We start from the raw sequence: 21,500 nt of genomic DNA on the forward strand, positions 1-21,500 counted from the left end.
ATATTTTCTTTGGAAAAACGTCCATTCAGATCTCCTGCTTATTTTTTAATCGGATTGTTTATTCTTTTGCTGTTGAGTTGCATGAGCAGAATATTTAATAAACTTTCAGTAGATGGTAATCCTTCAATATTTACAATGGCTAGAGAATTCTTAGATGTATCTTAGAATGTAAACATAAATTTAACCCCAAATCCTGTAAGTTGCTGTTTCCTTGCAGTTTCCTTAAGACAAAGTTTTCTTTATGATGTTCATATTATAGAAATTCATATTCTATAGCTTTAGCAAGAGTATCACAAAGCATTTTATGAAATCTGATGAGTGTGTTTTAACATTAGTAACATTAGCGATTTTCCTGAAAGCTTTTCATCTACTTGGACATGTGTTTACAAGATAAGTAATAAAGTGTTTTATTTGTATATGAAGAACCCTTTTGAAAGCCAGACTGAAAACACATTTAAATGCACAAAATCTTCACTTCCTCCTTTCTTTCAACATTCATTGAAATTTGTTTAAATAATGAGTATTGTGTTCAATGTACATCATTTTGAAGAATATCCAATGGAAATTAGCATTTTAAATTCAGTGCTTTTTGCCTTATTATAATGAAATTCTAATTATTTAGATAATATGCATAAAATGGACAATTTGCATTTAAGAATTTGAGTTTAAACTCCTGACTATGTAATTGGGCATGATTCCCCCCCCCACAACTCCAAGTTATAAAGGAAGAGAATATCCATCTATTAGTTATGATAATTGCAACTGGAAGGAAGTTAAAACCACTTTTAATTTAAATAAAATCAATAAAAAGAGCTGTCAAAATCTGCTTGAGCTCATCTCATGAATATCCTCTAAAATCATGCTCAAAGTGTTTGTCCTTTACTCAGAGTGTAAACAGAGTTAGTGTTTATTATTAGGTGGGCCAAAAAGTGCCTTTGGTTTTTTTAAGTGAAAATAAAAGACACATTTTTCATTTTCACCAAGAACTTTACTGAACATCGTATTCACCCTCTTGTTCCACTACCTTCTGCCATTTTTCAGGCAACTTCATAATTCCATCTTCCCAAAACTTTTTATCTTTTTGAACAAAGAACTTTTCCAGGTGCCTTTTACAGTCTTCCAGGGAATTGAAGTTTTTTTCTTTAAGAGAATTTTGTAAAGACCGAAATAAATGGAAATCCGAAGGTGCAATGTCTGGTGAATAAGGCAGATGAGTCAGAACTTCCCAGCCAAGCTGTAACAGTTTTTGCCTGGTCATTGAAGAAACATGCGGTCTTGCACTATCCTGATGGAACATTATGCATTTTCTGTTGACTTATTCTGGAGGCTTTTTATTGAGTGCTGCTTTCAGTTGGTCTAATTGGGAGCAGTACTTGTTGAAAGTCACTTAACTAAACAGATTTTAAATCAACTATTTTAAATACATTCTAAGAACTAAAGAAAGCAATATCTAAGGATGAAAAGAAAGTATTAGAATGATGTCTCACAAAATATAGAGTAGCAGTAGAAAAAAGAACCACACTGAAATTCTGGGGTTGAAAATTACAACAAAAATAAAACTTTCCAAATATGATTTTATATATACAGAGACACAGACACACACATAGACACACACACACACACACACACACACACACACACACACACACACACATATATATTTAAGAAGCAACTCCAAGTAAGCTAAGCTAAAATAAATGCACATCTAATATACAAATGCAAAAGAAAAAAATGGAACACTTATTTTATACCATATACAGAAATTTAATTCAAAATGTGTTAAAGACCTAAACATAAGCTCTAAAACTCAAACTTCTAGAAGAAAACATAGGGCAAACGTTCATGACATTGAACTTGGCAATGGTTTATTGGCTATGACACTGAAAGCACAAGCACAAAAGTATAAATAGACAAATGGGACTGCATAGAATTTAAATAATTTTCTGAATCAAAGGACACAGTCAACAGAAGGAAAAGGCAAGCTACAGATTGGGAGAAAATATTTGCAAATCATATATCCAATAAGGGGAAAATATTCAGAATATATACAGAATTCCTACAACTCAACAAATAAAAAGTTGAATAACCAAATTAAGAAATGGACAAAGAAATTGAAGAAACATTTTTCTAAAGTTGATATTTCAATTAACAAGCATTTTAAAATTGCCCAAAGGCTGAAAAAGTGACTATAATTGTACTTTCAGGTAAAGTCGGCTTATAATAAGACTGCAGAGTAATTCATAAACATACCAACAAATGGTGTTAACTCATTTTATTTCCTAGCCTTAGAGTCTGAAGATGTTAGCCAGTTTCCATGTACAGTAAAGCAGCATGATAAAATGCTTTTGTTCAGTTCTGTATGTGTAAAAATAGTAGTGTGTTCTCTGATGGTTACCTGGTATGAAAAATAAAGACTTATTGCCACAAAAATCTCAAATTAAAAAAAAATGTTATACAAAGATACAAATTTATATCTCAGATCATAGTGGAATGAAATTAGAAATCAGTAATAGAATAAAATTTGAGAAATTCACAAATATTTGGAAATTAAGCAGCATATTACTAAATAAGTAATGATCAAAAATTAAATCAAAAGGAAAATTAGAAAATACTTTGAGATGTGTGAAAATGAAGAAACAATATATCAAAACTTACGGAATGCAGTAAAAGTACTTAGAAATTGATAGTTTTAAATATCTATATAGAAAACCTCAAATCAATAACTAACCTACCTTAAGAATCTAGAAAAAGCAAACTAAACTGAAAACAGCAAAATGAAGGGAATAGTAAAGATTAGAGCAGAAATTAATGAAATAGAGAATAGAAAAAAATTAGAGAAAATCAATAAAACAAAAATTGGCTCTTTGAAAAAAGAATCAAAATTGACAAACTTTAAACTAGACTGACCCAGAGAAAATAATAGAAGACTGAAATGACTAAAATCAGGAATGAACTGATTTTTGACAAGGGGGCCAGAATAATTCAAAAGGAAGAGAATAGGCTATAACAGACTATTGGCCAATTGGATATCTACATGCAAAAGAATGAATTTGAAATCCTTCTCACACCACATACAAAAATTAATTTGAACTGGTTCAAAGATCGAAATGTGAAAGCTAAAATCACAAAACTCTTAAAAGAAAACGTGGGTGTACATTTTCATAACATTGGATTAGGCAGTGATTTTTTGAAGGATGAGACCAAAGCACAGGCAAAAAAGAAAAAAAAAAAGAAAGTGGGATTCATCAAAATTAAAAACTTTTGTTTTTCAAAGAATGCCAGTAAGAAAGTGAAATGACGATGCACAAAGTAGAAGAAAGTATTTGCCAACTATATATCTTGTGAAGTACTTGCACTCAATATGTAAAGGACACAATCACCAGAGCAATAAAAAGAAAAATAACATAATTAAAACATGACAAAAGGATTTGGATATTTTTCCAAAGAAGATACACTAGTGATCAATAAGCACAAAAAAAATTCTCAGCATCATTAGTCATTAGGGAAATTCAAATCAAAACCATAATGAGATATCAATTTACATCTACTGTGATGACTAACCAGAAAGACCAGTAACGACAAGTGTTGGAGAGGATGTAGAGAAATTGAATCCCTTATATACTGCTGGTTGGAGTGTAAAATGGTAAAACTGCTTTGGAAAATGGTTTGACAATTCCTCAAAAAGTTGTATACAGAGTTACCATATGAACCAGCAATTCCAATTCTGGGTACACATCCACAGAGAATTGAAAACACATGTCCACATAAGAACTTGTACCTGGATGTTTATAGCATCACTGTTCATAAGAGCTGAAATGTGGAAAGAACAAAAATTCAGTTGACAAATGGACAAAATGTAATACAGCCATATAATAGAATATTATTCAGACACGAAAAGAAATGATGTACTGATATGTGATAAAACAGGGGAGAATTTTAAAAACATTATGGCAAAGGACCCAGGCAAGACACAAAAGGTCCCATATTGAATAATTCCATTTATGATTCTGAAGGGTCCAGCAAAGGTAAATTAATAGAGCCAGAAAATATACTAGTGTTTGCCAGAGGCTGGATGAAGGTGAGGGAGGGGGTATGGAGTGTAACTGCTAATGGATATGCAGTTTCTTTTTCTTTTTTTAAATTAATTTTTATTGGAGTATTGTTGCTGTACAGTGTTGTGTTAGTTTCTACTGTACAGCAGAATGAATCAGCTATACATATTCATATATTCCCTCTTTTTGGATTTCCTTCCCATTAGGTCACCACAGTGCATTAAATAAAGTTCCCTGTGCTATTTAGTATGTTATTATTAGTTGTCTATTTTATACATAGTATCAATAGTGTATATGTGTCAATCCCAATCTCCCAATTCTTCCCACCTCCCTTTCCCCATTGGTATCTATATATTTGTTCTCTACACATGTGTCTCTATTTCTGCTTTGCAAGTAAGATCATCTATACCATTTTTCTAGATTCCACATATATGCGTTAATATACTGTATTTGTTTTTCTCTTTCTGACTTACTTCACTCTGTATGACATTCTCTAGGTCAATCCACGTCTCTACAAATGATGCAATTTCATTCCTTTTTAGGGCTGAGTAATGTTCCATTGTATATATGTTCCACATCTTTATCCATTCTTCTGTCGATGGGCATTTAAGTTGCTTCCATATCCTGGTTATTGTAAATAGTGCTACAGTGAATATTGGGATACATGTGTCTTTTTGTATTATGGTTTTCTCTGGGTATATGCCCAGTAGTGAAATTTCTGAGTCATACGGTAATTCTAATTTTAGTTTTTTTAAGGAACCTCCATATTGTTTTCCAAAGATCAGAAAGAGAAATTAAGGAAACAATATCATTTACCATTTCAACAAAAAGAATAAAATACCTAGGAATAAACCTACCTAAGGAGGCAAAAGACCTCTATGCAGAAAACTATAAGATACTGATGAAAGAAACCAAAGATGACACAAACAGATGGAGAGATATACCGCATTCTTGGACTGGAAGAATTAATATTGTGAAAATGACTATACTACCCAAAGCAATCTACAGATTCAATGCAATCCCTATCAAATTACCAATGGCATTTTTCACAGAACTAGAACAAAAAAATTTACAATTTTTATGCAGTTTCTTCTTAAAGTGATGGACATGTTCTGGAATTATAGTGGCCATGGTTGTACAACTTTGTGAATATACTAAAACCACTGGTAAATCACAAATAAAGCAATGAACTTCATGTATTCAATAGAAAAATGTGTTATGACTCCTTTCATTTAATTATTAGGGAAAAAAATCAGTAACAAGAAAAACTTACTTTCCTGATAAAATTGTGACATAGCATTGTCTTGAAATTATTAAAATCAGATAATGAAGAACTAATGCCTTGTCATATAAATATGAATTCTATACATTTCTAGGTTTCAAATTCCAAGATGCATGTTAGGATTGGGATCCATTCTTTACAAAGAACCTTGTAGAAGGCACTTGCAGCCCATTAATAGAAATAATCATTAAAATATTACAACCTCAAATACATGTGTATATCTGTGCAACTCAGGGTAAAAGGAAGAAACATCTGGAGCCAAGCGCACAGAGCAGCAAACTATCTTATACACACAGATTAAGAGGTAAAAGCTTAAGAAGCTATACAAATGGATAAAATGGGTATCACCAACTGGGTCAGAAGAAAGCAAGGCCAATCTAGACTTGACTGTTTGAAAAAGATTACAATGTGTTTGCTTCCCTATCTAGGAAATTTGAAAAGGAAAAAAGAATTGACTTGTTCTCCCCTTTGAAATAACTATTCACAAACACAGTATCATAAGCTACAACTTAGGACCTGTCTTTGGAAAGAGTGTATAAACATTCTCAGATTATTTTACTTGAGTTGATGGCTTTACCTTTCTTTATCTTGTCAATCAGCTTCTTACTACCTCTCTCCTTCTAAGCTGATTTGGATTTCAGCCCAGTCTGTGTAGTGGACATTATATTTTTGGCCTAATTAATATCCGTTTCCATGTCTTTTGGAAGCAGCTCCCTAATATTCCTTTGAGAAATGGTCTCTCCCAGTGTCTGTGCTCTTCAAATCATTGCCAATCAGAGTCTCAACTCCCGTAACCTAGGGTGGGTGAGTGAGTGAAGTGTAGACCTCAGACTCTCCAGGAATCATCAGTCTGTATATGGGAGGCATAAGGTAGATAAACGCTGCCCGTTGATCACTTCTGCTGGTGCCCAAAGGGAATTGTTGCCCATTTATTTCTAATAGGTCCTTAGAACAGGGCTCCATTTTGTAGAAGTTCTAGTTCTTCTGTATATTCTTTGATCCATTGAACATCTTCTTATCCTTTCAGCAAATTTCTTCCTTGGGCTGAGTTTACCCATAGAGTACTGTGTTTCTGGTCACTTGAATCACATTATTCCCCTTCAATATAGGATTTTAGACACTGCTTACACCATCTAGGTTTATCTATCAACACAGTGAGAGAAGGGGAAATGATTCTACTATCCTGGCAGTAAGTCTGAAATCAATATTATTATTTCAGAATTGCCTTCCACTGTTATCTGCCTCCTTAGTATAGACAGTTAAGAGAGGCCAGAAGAGAAACCAGATATTTTTAAAATTTATTTTTCCTTGTGGTATGTTTTTATTCTTTCATTGGTTTGAAAAATAAAAACCAATTATCTATGTGGGATAGAAGGGTATGTGAATATACATATATATGTATATATATATGTGCATATGTATACATGTATATTTATATTGTCTCTATATAATGTACATTCACTAGTTCAATGGCAATATAAAAATTAATCATTAATAAAGTATGTTTTCTTTGATTTATTAATTTAAAATCAATGAATGAATTTTGTACAGAGTCATCTTTTGGTCCCATTCCTATAATTCTGAGTAACTTCCTGGAAAGCCTTAACAATTTGATTATCTGTTAAGTTATACCAGTGTTATTTTATTAATTCAGAATGTTCATTATTCAATGCAAAGCTTTGATATTATGGCAAAATGGCATTTCTACAGGAGGATTTCCTATCTAATGATGGAGAAATTTAGATGATTTATTCTATTTTATTCTGAAAAATTAAAAAAACATGCCATTAAAATGGCTTTCAGTGAAAGACAATGACACAGAGAGAATATTAAAATAAAAATAAAATATACTGTGGAAATAAATAAACTGTGGAAAGATGACAGTACTCCAACAGAGCCTAAGTTTCTTATTGTATGGGGGCAGAAAATTAAGCAATTGCTTTAATTATGGTAACTAAAAAAAATATTGAAATATGGTATATTATCTAATTTACATTACCTTAACTAAGAAAGCTCAGCATGAAAGAATTTTTCCCTGCCTATGAATTCTTTAAAGATATTTTCGCATTAATTTTATATGAGACAATGGATCACATAATTGACAATGTCTCCAGTCTTTCTATCAGTTAGGAGTCTTTCAGGTGCCAGTGACAAAAGAAGCTAAGAAACAAACCAAAATTCACTGCCTCCCTTAATTGCAAGTCAAAAAGCAGATTGACTGGACTCAGGCCTTGAACTAGGTAAGCAAGATGTATTTCTTCATTCTTTTCCATCTGTGTTGTTTTCATTTCCCTGTCATCACAAGATGGCTTCTAGGCATTTCCAGGTTGAAACCCTGCAGCCAAGAGTCTTTCCAGTCAAAATCTTCATTTGTCTTTTAAACCTGATAATATGCTGATCTCTCCTATGGCCACTCCATCCAGGAGCATTAGATCTCTCTATTTAGGGATGGTACTGGCTCCACTGAAAGAACATGGATGAGACTGAAGGAGAGAGAGCCTCCCAGTGAGAGATTAGGAAATTAGGATGAAGGTAACCATTTCTTTGTCCCTTTCTCTTTAAATTTTTGGAAAAGTTTTCTATATTCACAAATATTTCATGTTGTTATTGTATATGTATTCATTTTTGTTGTTTTTGCAATGAATATATTGTTGAATCTCCTATCTAGAGCAACATGACACAGCACAGAGAATGCATATATGTGAAGATAGAGGCAAAGGGGTGTCAGATGAGGCTATAATTCTTTGAAATTTTGCACCAATCTTTGGAGAGGGCTTTGGATTTCTCCTGGCCATGGAATGTTCTGGTTCTTGATAGGGGATCCCCCAACTGAACTGTGATTTTTTACTTACATTTTGAGTCATAGCAATATTGACAATGGCATGAGGAATGGGACTTGGTAAACTAGAAACACATTTTTTGAACAAGTGAAACTAGTTTGAGGAAGATCTTATGGAAAAAACTGAACAAATATTTTGGCCAACCCAATATATCTCTTTTTCCTCAATTGATATTTGAAGTAATAAAAAATTAAATATGGGTAAAACATAGTAAGGAATTATAAAACATATCTACCAACACTTGAATCTTACTATAGCACAATAGCTGTACAGTAAACATACGTTTTGTCAAATTAAATCTCGATCAAGTATAATTACTTATGGAGGTGACACAAGATCATTATTAAAAGCTGGTTTTGTCAGCAGGATGCAGGCGTTCTAGAAGTTCTGACCTCAATATATATGTAAATGTGCGAGTTAAATTCTTAAATGTAGCTCTCAGATCTGACAAAAGTCAAAGCCATCTTAAAAAGAATGCTGACTACATTGAATAAAATGTTCTTAGGTCTCCTACAATTATACAACATACAATGTGATTTATTTTTAATATACCATCTTCATATTTTCCATTAAAGATTCCTTAGACCTTTTTCCATTGGAATATGTTCATTTTTATTTTTTAAAATCAATAGATAATTTGTGATATGCTGAAGAGACACAAATACCAGCTCATTAGGCTATTGATATTTTCACTTTAAATTGTGAGCTCATAGAATACAGTGTCCACATTTGTATCTCTCACATTTAACTGATGCCTTGAACATCACAGCCATGCAATAAATGACTTTGAGCTTAACAGAAATAAGACTAAGGAGCCAGTTGTGCATTCTTGGTACTTCATACCTAACAACTGCATCGGCCCGTTTCTTACACATTTTGTTACCTGATACTTTTTATATGTCTATAAAAAAATCAATACATGATTTGTGATACTTTTAATGGATACTAAACTAATAAAAGAGCTTTACTTTATCAGACAAATTAGGGCCTGGCACAGATTTAATAAATGTTTATTGAATGAATTCATTTCAAAGTCACCTTGAATCTGGAACAATCATTATTTTGTCCAATTCCTGGATACAAACAAATCAGGCATAAAATAGATATAACATATTTAGTATTTTATCTTTGGTCAAAAGTTCATGGTACGCCAAAGCAAACACAAACCAAGTCACCTTGCAAGGCCATAAATTGGAGGACTGGATGAGCCTGAGTTATAATTTGATTTAATTTATGTAAAATTTCTTCACTAAGATGTCAGAGATTCATTCATTAGGTGTCAGGATTCGGAGCAAATAGACTCTATTGTAAGGAAACATTTTATTCTACACAAAACTCCAACCCTATCAACCCAATGAATTTCATGGGACAATAAATTATTAAGTAAGTTATCTTTCCATACTGATGTTCCTTAATATACTGAGCTCCCATTATATTTGAAAAATTTTCATTCTATAAGAAATTGATTTCAATCTCCATTCTTCTAAATCCTATTTTGATAAAATGTTTCATCCAGACTAGTGGTCCCCACGTTTGATGGATCATCAAAAGCTTTTAAAAATACAAAGCTGGGCATATACCCTGAGAAAAGCATCATTCAAAAAGAGTCATGTACCACAATGTTCATTGCAGCTCTATTTACAACAGCCAGGACATGGAAGCAACCTAAGTGTCCATCAACAGATGAATGGATAAAGAAGGTGTGGCACATATATACAATGGAATATTACTCAGCCATAAAAAGAAACAAAATTGAGTTATTTGTAGTGAGGTGGATGGACCTAGAGACTGTCATACAGAGTGAAGTAAGTCAGAAAGAGAAAAATAAATACCCTATGCTAACACATATATATGGAATCTAAAAAAAAAAAAAAATGGTCATGAAGAATCTAGGGGCAAGACAGGAATAAAGACACAGACCTACTAGAGAATGGACTTGAGGACACAGGGATGGGGAAGGGTAAGCCAGGACGAAGTGAGAGAGTGGCATGGACTTATATATACTACCAAATGTAAATTAGATAGCTAGTGGGAAGTAGCTGCATAGCACAGGGAGATCAGCTAGGTGCTTTGTGACCACCTAGAGGGGTGGGATAGGGAAGGTGGGAGGGAGACACGAGAGTAAGGAGATATGTATATGTACAACTGATTCACTTTGTTATAAAGCAGAAACTAACACCACTGTAAAGCAATTACACTCCAATAAAGATATTAAAATATATATATAAAGCTTTATTTTTTAAAAAAATAAAAACCTTTTCCCCAGAGATTCTTTTATAGTAGATCTTGGGGGCCCCAGGAATTTCTCAGGATGAGCCAAAGAAGGGGAACCATCAATGTGGGTTCAGTTATGAGCCAAGAGTACTTGCCCAAGATTAGTCAAAGAGTGGATTTATACCTGTATTTTTTTTTTTTTTTTTTTTTTTTTTTTCGGTATGCGGGCCTCTCACTGCTGTGGCCTCTCCCGTTGCGGAGCACAGGCTCCGGACGCGCAGGCTCAGTGGCCATGGCTCACGGGCCCAGCCACTCCGCGGCATGTGGGATCCTCCCGGACCGGGGCACAATCCCGTGTCCCTTGCATCGGCAGGCGGATTCTCAACCACTGCGCCACCAGGGAAGCCCTATACCTGTATTATTTACAAACTAACTGACTGTCATTATTTTCTTTAGGAAAATCTTAACTTCTGAGTTTTTGTTTAAATGGTGTTAACTCTTTGATCAGGTAAAGGTTCCTGTTTCTTCATCTCAATCTCTAATAATTATGTTTTATAACCAAACAAACAAATGTTGACTTTGTAGTAGAGCCTGCATCCTAGTAAAGACTATCTACTTGCTGTACCCAGGAAATTCAGAGTGTATGACTGGAAAAAAATGTGAACTTCATTTAGAATTATTTAAAATGTTCATTTCAGAGTAAAAATAAAGCTTACATATTATTTATTTCTGCACAAACAAGTTTAATATTTCTATACTGAAAGGCATGAATTATTAACAAGCTGGATCATTGTTAAGATATCACAGATGATCCAAATAATCTTGTTTCAAATGCCAAACACCATTATAAGCAGATGTACTGGAGCTATTTTCTAATGTTTGGCTCATTTGTATAATGGCAAAAGGGGCCTCCTCTGACAATCATTGTAATACAGTTTCATCTCAGTGAATTTCCATTCAACCACATCAAACTCCCAACCCCAGAAAAGTACTCAACAATTATTAAGTTAGGATACCAGTGCCTAGAGCATTTATAAATACACGCATACAGACAAAAATGCAACCCTTTACCTTTCATATTAATGCCAACTTGTGATTAAAATAAAAGAAATAGCCTCAGTTGCCCAGTGCATCAAATTCTGTCACTGCTTTGTCCTCAGCACCAGTAGATTGCTAGATTGCTTTTGTGTCTTACTTTTCACATGTGAATCCTAAATCTCAGATATCATCTGGGGAAAAAAAAAAATCCAATTCTGAATTCAGTTCAGTTACTTCAAGCTCTGATGGTGGAAAAAGACAGAATTAACTAAATTCCATGCTCAATTCTTCATATGAAATAACAAGAAATTTGGACAAGATTAAACTTGAGGCCTTTCCAGTTGTAAAGATTTTTAAATTTCAAGACTTTTCAGATTAATAGAAGTCTTCAGATTGAAAGAAAGTCAATAAGAATATTTAAATAGAAATAATATTTTAAAAATTCAGATAACAAAATACAAATTACTGTTTCATCCTTGGCATGATGACTTTCGTCATCTTGCTTTTCTTTCTTTTACATCTTATTCTTTTCATTTAGTTTTTTCCTTATATTTTATTCATATATTTTACTTCTGTAAAGAAATATGGCCTATTCATAATGTTTACAATGGGTTATAAGTAAGTATGCATTTCAATCATATTTTGCTGCTACTACTCAAAATTGCTTCCCATATGCATTTCATTATTTTAATATTTCAAATACTAATCAAATTTTAGCAGACATAAATAAATGAAATTTTTCATTTCACTTTCATTTGTATATAGGATTTTACACCGCAGGGACTCAAGATAGTTTGTCCACACCAGCATGAAATAGACTCTTTCGTGAAACTTTATTATTTGCTTTTCACTTTGTTCTCTTTTTAAATTTCTTCTCCTACAGTTGCTATAATCTCAAGATAAGAAGAGGCAAAGGAGCTGCCATATTCTCAATTATGTCTGGTAGAGGGTCTTGCATATAAGAAGCACTAAATACAAGTTTTTAAATAAGTGAATGAGAAAAATTTAAATGATGATAATTAGAATCTTAAGTTTGCAGAAGGAGAGGGAAAATACAGGCTTTAGTAGGAAATGTAATTTCCAAGAAATATCATTCTTCTTAGAAATGTCTAGCTAAGAAAGAGATTCTCTTCATTTTCTAGAAGAGGTTTAAAAGAGTTTATACCACATAGTACTGTTCAAAACTATCATTATATTTTATAACAAAAAAGAGTTCCAAGTGGAATGATATTTCTGTTTTACCTGAGTCATTAAATGATGGAAATTATGTTTAGAGAAGTTTCAGGAATCAAATAACATACCATGGTTCAAAGGAGCTGCTTCTCAGGTTGATTTCTCATGTTAATATACTCTTTCTCTCAAACACTTTTCATGTCTCTTTGCATTTTTATGAAGAATTAAAATTATAATTCTCAGAAGATAATAGGTTTACGTGTCACAGGAAACTTCTTCAGAATCAACCTAAATAATGCAAAATAGGGTATTAGAAAAAATGTTTTCAATCCCTCTGAAAAGGAGCCATAGTATTTCAAATGATCTACTAACTGAGGTCAGCTAACTTACCTCAGAGCTAATTTTTAATATTTTACATTTTTATTTCAATGGTAGTGTGTATAATCTAGGCTCCTGAAATCTTTGAAATGAAACAAAAGGTGCATCCTTTCCAAATAATAGCGTATACTAACAACTGATGTCCCTTCTTATCCACTGACTCTTGAAATATGAGTATAGTCTTCCAGAAAGAGAATATCCGAAGATATCCACAATACTAGTGATGTTAGATAATTAATTTCCTTAATTCGTTATACAGACAAAACCTTATGAGTACCCTATTCTGAGAACAGGGTGATTTACCTGCAATTTCTTATCCAATAAGAATGGATTATTCTAAGTCTGGAAGAAGCTAGTTGGTATTTTCCCATTCATCTCAGGGTGGCAGGTATTTAAACTTGGAAGTAGATTTTACCTCATAAAGCTCCAGACCACTGGGTTCATCTACGTGATCCAATAATGTGGTGGGTTTCACATTGCACTGCTCAATTTTGGTCTTATAAAAAGGTCTCTGGGTGATAGCAATCTGCCAAAGCTGTGACTGAATGGTACTCTTCTGGAACTCTGCACAGAGGTGTCAGCCAATGTAAAATGGCACATTTACCAACTCTCTGAGCCAAGCACTGAAATCATATTTTAGGTCTTAAAGTGACTGCCATTTCGTTATTAGATTCCATAAAATAATCTTTATTTTTCTCTTCAGATACAACTTATACACTTTAGAAACGAGTGGGAAATCACCCTTCTTTTTCCCATTTAATCACCTTTACAATGCAGACAATACTGGTTTAAAGCCATGAAGCCAATTCTAAATTGCGGTCTTTTAAATTTTTTATTCTATGTTCCAACTCATGAATTCATCTTCTCAGTACCTTAGGAGGTGGAAAGAAACCTCATTAGATTCTCCTGCATCTCCCATATTACCTAAATGGCCATCCAGATGCTGAAAGAGTTCAGCTGAAGCTGATGACCTGAACATGGCTGGAAACGTCTTCAATAACATGATTTCAGTTAAAGAGAAAACCAGAAAGCAGTAAGAGGGCAGCACATTAGTTGAGGGACTGGAAAAACATTGTCTGGCTGCTCGTGGGATGTAGTACATTCTGACAGGCATTATCAGATTGCTAGTGTTTCATAAAGAATAAAGAATTGGTCTGGTTGTAAGCGAGAGAAGGAAACCAAAAATGTTCATTTAGTTGAATCTTTAAATTCTCCTCTTGGGGAATAGTTGGCCAGCACTATTGACTTTTTAAATTAGATAGTTACCTGTTAGCGTCTGTCCTACGCATTTAGGATGTCTAACAGCATCCCTGGCCTCTACCCACTAGATGTCAGTACACGCCCCCCACCCCCCACCCCTGCCTCGTCAATTGTGACAACCAAAAATGTCTCCAGGCTTTGCTCCACTTAATTGGCTCCACTTAAGAAGAACCTCTCTAGGGAGAAAACCCAGTATCGTTTATTTCCATTGCTATATCTTCTGCTTCAAAGTTATGTTCAACAAGTTATAAGATATTAAAAGAGCAAAGAGAAATAACTAGCAGTTAAGAGATTATCAGCACCAATTCAACAAAAAGAGCAATCTATTTGGATATTCCTCTTTCAGCATTCTTAATGTTTAAAGAAGTCATAATACAATATATGCACATGCAACAAAATAATGTAACATGCATGGAAATCCACCTTAGAAGATTCACATACAAGTCATTGGGTAAAGTTGGGTAAAGGTGTAAACATCTTCAGTACCTATCATCACTCAGAGAGCAACACTCCCTAAAACTGGAGGAGTCGTGTTCTCTCATTAGCTATGAGAAACCATTAACCACACGAAGTCAGTCTCTCTCTCGTCTTCTTTTTCTTTTTCCTTTTTTTTTGAATAGCCATTCATCATTTGAATCATTAGCTTCCTCATAAAATTGTTAGGAATGCAAAATTGTTTTTCAAAAAATCATTAGTTACAGGGCATTGCATTATAAAAGCATGGATCTTATTATTCTATCCCTTTCTGCATAAAAACGTGTCAGATATGCAAGATCATTTATGTCGATAAATAACTTTTAACTAGACCTATTGTCTCATGGTTAGGCTGATATTAGCTCTTTCATTTCAACAGTGATTTTTATGGTGAGGCCATTTCTTAGATATGAAAAATCCTCAAACGAAAGAGAGCAAACATCATTTTTCATCCAGCTGAAAACATTTTGAAAAACAGTTTTGTTCCATGTAATCTGTGGCTCAGAGACCATCTAAAGGAAGCTGCTCTTCTCTGTTTACCCGCATTTTGTCACTGCCTGGGTTCTATTCAGTGAAGATTTTGGCTTGCTCCCCTCACTTTGCTGATTTTTTTTTTAAGGCTTAAAACAAGTGTCACATTCTCCAAGAGAGAACTTCTAGAGCAATGCTTAATGATTTTCACCCAAGATATTTTGTTATGGATGATAAATGTCACACCTATTGTTGGACTCTGAAATGAGCTATAAAATGCCATCTCTTCCCTTTCCCCCATTTCTCAAAGTTCCTATGGTTTTGAAATGATCTGAAGTGAATGTTGAAAAGTTGGATCATATGTCGCATTCTCTTTTGGGGTGATCTTTGGATATAGGAAAGGAGAGTTAATTTTTAGACACTGATTACTATGCCTTATAGTGGGATCATTATTTCACTGATTCCTCTGAACTTTATTGATAACATACATTAATAACAGGGTTTTTTTTTTTTTTTTTTAGTAGCAGATAATATAAACCTAACCCAAGCTGGTTTAGGATAAAAGGGAATTTATTGCCTCATATCGAAGAGAAGGCTGTGGGCCAGGGGCCTGTCTGGAGGGCACAGACTGCTTAAAGTTCTTGGTACAGAAGGCTAAAATGATTTCTCCAGGAATCAGTTTTTCTAACCAATTTATTCCTTTTATTTCAAGTTGGTTTTAATCTCAGTCTCCTTGCGCTCATAGAATAACTGGACATTTTTGGCCTTAATCATCCCATGTCTAATGCAGGTCAAAATGAAGAAATGACAGTGGGTCAGCAGTTCCAGCAAGAGTCTGTCATGTTGACTCATTGCTCACATGTTCATCTCTGAGTCAGTCACTGTAAGTGGGTAGAAGGCAGTGCTGTGATTGTCCAAGATGGAGTTGGAGGTACACCCCTGAATTCCTGAGTGGGCTCCATTCTATGTGCAGCATAAGGACTGAGTGAGGGAAGGACTGGGCCTTTAGTGGAACAGTGAATGGAGGCTGATGGACATAAGCCATCGATGCCCACTGCATGTGCACTCTACATTTATGCCAAAATATTTGTTGAATAAACAAAGCCAGAAAACCAGAGGTTATGGGGCAAAATAGAGGCATCCTTGCCCTTAAAGGTACACAACTAAAAAAACAGGCTAGTAAGCCTATCAGGCACCATGTTACAGGCCCTGAAGGAACTCTTTACTAAGATGTTTAGGGAAGATGTTTAAAGGAGTAGCCTTTGGAATGAGTCCTGAGTAGGGCATGGACCTGCAGAAATGGAGGGAGTAGCATGAAGGGTGCTCTGGAGGAGTGAGTACATCAATTCAGCTTTATCAGGAACAATAAACTATGGCCTTGGGCTTAATCTTGTTTTTGTAAATAAAGTTTTATTGGAACACAGCCTCACCCGCTCATTTACATCATGTCTATGACTGCTTTGTCAAATTTTCATAGTTGTGACTGACCTTCTGGTCTGCCAACCCTAAAATATTTACTACCTAGCCCTTTACAGAAAAACTTTGTCAACCACTGAAATATAGGATAAATTATGGAAATGACATTTGATTACTGTGGACAAGTTGGATTTGCATAATATTCAAGAAGGCTATTTAATGTTTAAAACAATGGAGAACTATTGCAAGGTGGTGAGAAGCAGATGGTGTGATTAGAACAGACCTTACTGATATTAATCCAGCAGAAGCGTGCAGAATGCACTGGAGGGAGGAAGTGCTTTGCCACAAACGTCACAAACAAGTTTGTGAATGAGGAATAAGAATGATAAATGTGGAAGAGGGGTTAGAACTGGAATGTACAATTTATTGTTTACCGAATAATCTTCTGACTCCCTTTACTTATGAATAAATTCTAATTTGTTCTAATTGTGCTAGTCCTTTATTTATTATCTGGACTATTTTTAAATAGAGAAGTTACCAGTTATCACCTACTTGGTAATACTGAGGTAGAATTCATCAAAAAAGCAACATATGGGCTTCCCTGGTGGCGCAGTGGTTGAGAGTCCGCCTGCCGATGCAGGGAACATGGGTTCGTGCCCCGGTCCGGGAGGATCCCACAATGCCGCCGAGTGGCTGGGCCCGTGAACCATGGCCACTGAGCCTGCGCGTCCAGAGCCTGTGCTCCGCAACAGGAGAGGCCACAGCGGTCAGAGGCCCGCGTACCGCAAAAAAAAAAAAAAATAAAATAAAATAAAAAAAAAAAAAGCAACATAAATGCCTCAAAATTTATAAATTTTGAATAATTCTTTTTATTTAGCAGTTTTCCAACTGTTGAGTTGATTTTCTAGAATCTTCTAAAAAGTAAACCATAAGGATTTGTTTTTAAAGGTAAGCAATAAGTTTTTTATTTTTCTTTCTGTAAAATGGTAGACTCCCAGATCTAACAGGTAAGATTATTTGAAGTGTTTCAGTCCCTTGCAATTGTCGTTACTGATACTCAAATTATCCCATATGTGGCTAATGAGAAATTTTTTCAGTTGGCTCCTGAGTCATTTGCCAGGACCCCCATAGTCCAATAGCTTCCTTGTTAGGAAAACAGTTTGTCCCTTTCTATCTCAGACCTGGCTTTAGATGTTTCTGCAACAAGCTTTGAGTCCTTTCAATGAGCTATATGCTCTTTAGAGATTATGGTATGAGTAAGAAAAGTGCTTCCTGCTACCGGTCTGCTGTTTGCTATTAGTGTTGTTTCAATGCATAGTTCTACAACGTGCATGTATTTACAAGGAAAAATTTGTAGTAGTTCAATACTAACACACTCAATTTAATATGGTTTTTACTTAACCTCATCAGTCTTCCCACGTGTTTTTTCTCTCCTGCCAAAAATCACAGCGATCAGAAGCACCAGTATAATTATTCATTTACTTAATTCCCCAATATATGTGTCATAGGCCCAGAATAACACTATCAGCTCCACCATCAGCTCCATGATCAGAGGATCATTAAAAAGAGTGTGAAGTTTTTTGTTTGTTTATTTGTTTTGCTTGCTTCTGCATTTCTTTTTTTCTTGGGTTAATGCTATTATGATGTATGGTCAAATGATTGGTCTTAATGTGGTTTGGGATAGTTCCATTCTGTGTGGTTATAACAACCACATTTTATACAGTTAAGTTCTGTCATTTCATTTGTCTTCCAAATTTTATAAATTGCTTTTTGTTAATTTATTTTTATAATTTTTTTATTTTTTATAAAGTTCAAATATTTGCATAGTCAAATATTTCCAAAGTCAAGTTTACAAAAGTTATATTCAGAAGAGTTTAGCTTCTATTCCTATTTTCTTCAAATTCTTCCCCAGTCTCACTAATTGGTAGCCATTTAAATTTGTTTATTCTTTCATTTTTAATGTAAGCACATATGTACACTCTAGATAATCTGAACTCCATTTGGGATAAATTGTATCTCACTATATGTTCTTTTTTTCATTTTGCTTTTTCCCCACTTGTTGGTATATCCTGGTGATCACATCATAGCATTGTATAAAATCATCCCTTTTCCTTTTTTACAGCTGCATAGTGCTCCATTATGGGGATGGACCAGTATGTTCAACTAGTCATTTACTGGCAGACATTTAGGTTGCTTCCAGTATTTTACCTTTACAAAAAATGCATTGGATTCCTTGTTTATATATATTTTCATATTTTACCAGTGTATCTCTGTAATATATTCCCAGAAGTGGGAATACTAGGTCAAAGGTAACTGTCTACATAATTTTGCTAGATACTATCAAATTCCCCTCTATAAGGTTGTGCCATTTACCTTTCTCAACAGCAATGTGTAAGAGTGATGTATTCACACAGCCTCATCAAGAAAGTGTTATGTAAAACTTTTGGATTTTTGCCAATCAGAAAGATGAGAACTATTATCTCATTACAGTTTTAACTTATTTCTCTTATTTTGATTGAAGTTGAGGATCTTTTCCTATGTTCACGAGCTGTTTTTTGTTTTTCTTTTAAGGAACTGTGTTCCTATTGTTAGCCCACTTCCACACAATACTTTCACAATGTGGTGCCTGCCCTTTCACATGTAATTTATGGCCTGATGCACACTAACCTTACACACAAACTACTTGCAGTTCCCTAAATGAGAGGTTCTGCACATTCCTCTCTGCTTATACCTCTCACTTTTGCACATACCCTTCCCTTTGCTCTACAGGCTCTACCTTCTAGGTACCCCCTAGGGAATGCCCTCTCACTGTTGCAAATTAGCTCTCTTAAAGTGGTCTGAAGATCTTCATGCTGAGCTCTTTAATAGTGCCTGCCTTTGAAGAGTTGGACTCAAGCAGAGCACTTTCATGTTTTTAAATTTTATATGCCTTCTACATTGGTATAAACTTAAAATAAGTATGTATTACATTTATAACTTAAAATAAGCAAATCTAAGAGGAAAAATTCTTGAATCTCCTTTTGAAGACTTCCTTATCACCCAGTTAGAGGTTTAGATAACCCATCATCTGATTCCATATTACTATCTATCCATATATCCACCTGTCTTAGTGTGCTTGAGCTGCCATAGCAAGGTGTCACAGATATCCACAGATAGATGATACCAAGAGAGCTACACACTGGGTGGCTTAAACAATAGGCATTCATTCTCTCACAGTTATGGAGGGCAGAAATCTAAGGTCAAGGTGCCAGCAAGATTGGTTTCTGGTGAGGGCTTTCTTCCTGGCTTGCAGCTAATGACCTTCTCACTGTGTCCTCACATGGCATTTGTGTGCTCTGGGAGAGAGAGAGAGAGAGAGAGAGAGAGAGAGAGAGAGAGAGAATCTCTTCCTCTTCTTCTAAGGATACCAGTCTTATCTGATTAGGGCCCTACCATTATGATCTTATGTATCCTTAATTGCCTTCTTAAAGGCCCTATCTCCAAATATAGTCACATTTGGGGGATGGGGATTCAACATATGACTTCTAGGGGCACACAATTCAGCCCATAACACCATCTAGTATCTGTCTGTCTATCCACCGACCCATCCACCTATCTAGTTATCTATTTATGTTTGATGCACTGGTTTCATTGTATAAAACTACCTGATTGGTTATGTCTTTTTCCTTTCTAAGTTTTGTCTTCAGTCAGAGTAGGTGTTATATCTTGATAACTTTGAATCCCCAGAGTCTAGCATATAATAAGTGCTGCAAAAGGATTTGCTGAATAATGCTGGTCTTTGGGCATGTGATTGTGTAAATATCACATATATCACATATATTTCTGTTCTTTTCCTGAAGATTCAAATAAAAAGGAAGGACAATTCTTTTCTTTCACTGATATCCTATAGATACCATAGAATTTTTTCTGAAGAAGCAGGCAATACAAACATAAAAATTAATGGTATTTTTTTAAGTAGAAGGCAGTGTTAATTTTTTACGTAAATTTTTTAAGAGTGTATGAATATATGATGATTTCCAGTAACCATTCCCTATCGGTTAACTTGGAAGTTTAAAGACATTTTGTAAGTTCTCTATTACCATATTATAGTTTACAAAATAATCAGTTTTATGGCTTTATATGCTGACAGAAAAATGTACAGAGAGCTGAAGTGTTCATAATTTATGAGCAACTGCAATTTTCTTAAATTTATTGGACTGTTTACCTGGGCTTTTAAAGCTGACTTGGGATGTGAACGATACACACAGCAGGCTGGTATTTTGTGCTCTGATTTACTAGATGCAATGGGAAGCTGCTTTCTGATCCTGCCTAGTTCACAAGGAGCCGGGAGGGCAGCAATAATTCACTGAACACAATGCGGCCGTTTATACCCCCCACATGTGGGACATCTGGCCTAGAACTGGAAGGACATCCAGTTGGACTTCCTCCAAGAGAACCATCTGTAACAGGAAATAATGAGGTCAGAATAAGGGGAGATTCCTGGGACAGCCTCAATTTCTCAACTGGTAGGAGAACTCTAGGATTATGCCAGGTTTTCTACAGTGTAGAGTAGATGGTGGGTATGTATTCTTGGTTCTGGAATCGTTTGTGAAATCTTATATCTGTAAGACCAATGTTTTGGAAGCAAGTGACTTTGGCCACTGAGCCCTTCAACAGAGCTTACTATTAAAAGAGAAAATATTCTAAATAAGCATCTTCTCACCTGTGACACTCAGGGAACAACTACTGTCCCTGCTTTTTCTTCTGTCTGAATGGTCTTATTGAAAGGAAAATTACATGGGATTTGAAGGCAGCCATTCCTGGGCTCACAAACCGTATCTGCTACCACCAGCTATGGGTCCTTCGGCAATCAACTTAATCTTCTTGAAGTAACAAGGATACAAACTCTTATTTTCGATAATA

Source organism: Kogia breviceps, chromosome 3 (genome assembly GCF_026419965.1).
Source record: "Kogia breviceps isolate mKogBre1 chromosome 3, mKogBre1 haplotype 1, whole genome shotgun sequence".
In the NCBI taxonomy this organism is placed as follows: Eukaryota; Metazoa; Chordata; class Mammalia; order Artiodactyla; family Physeteridae; genus Kogia; species Kogia breviceps.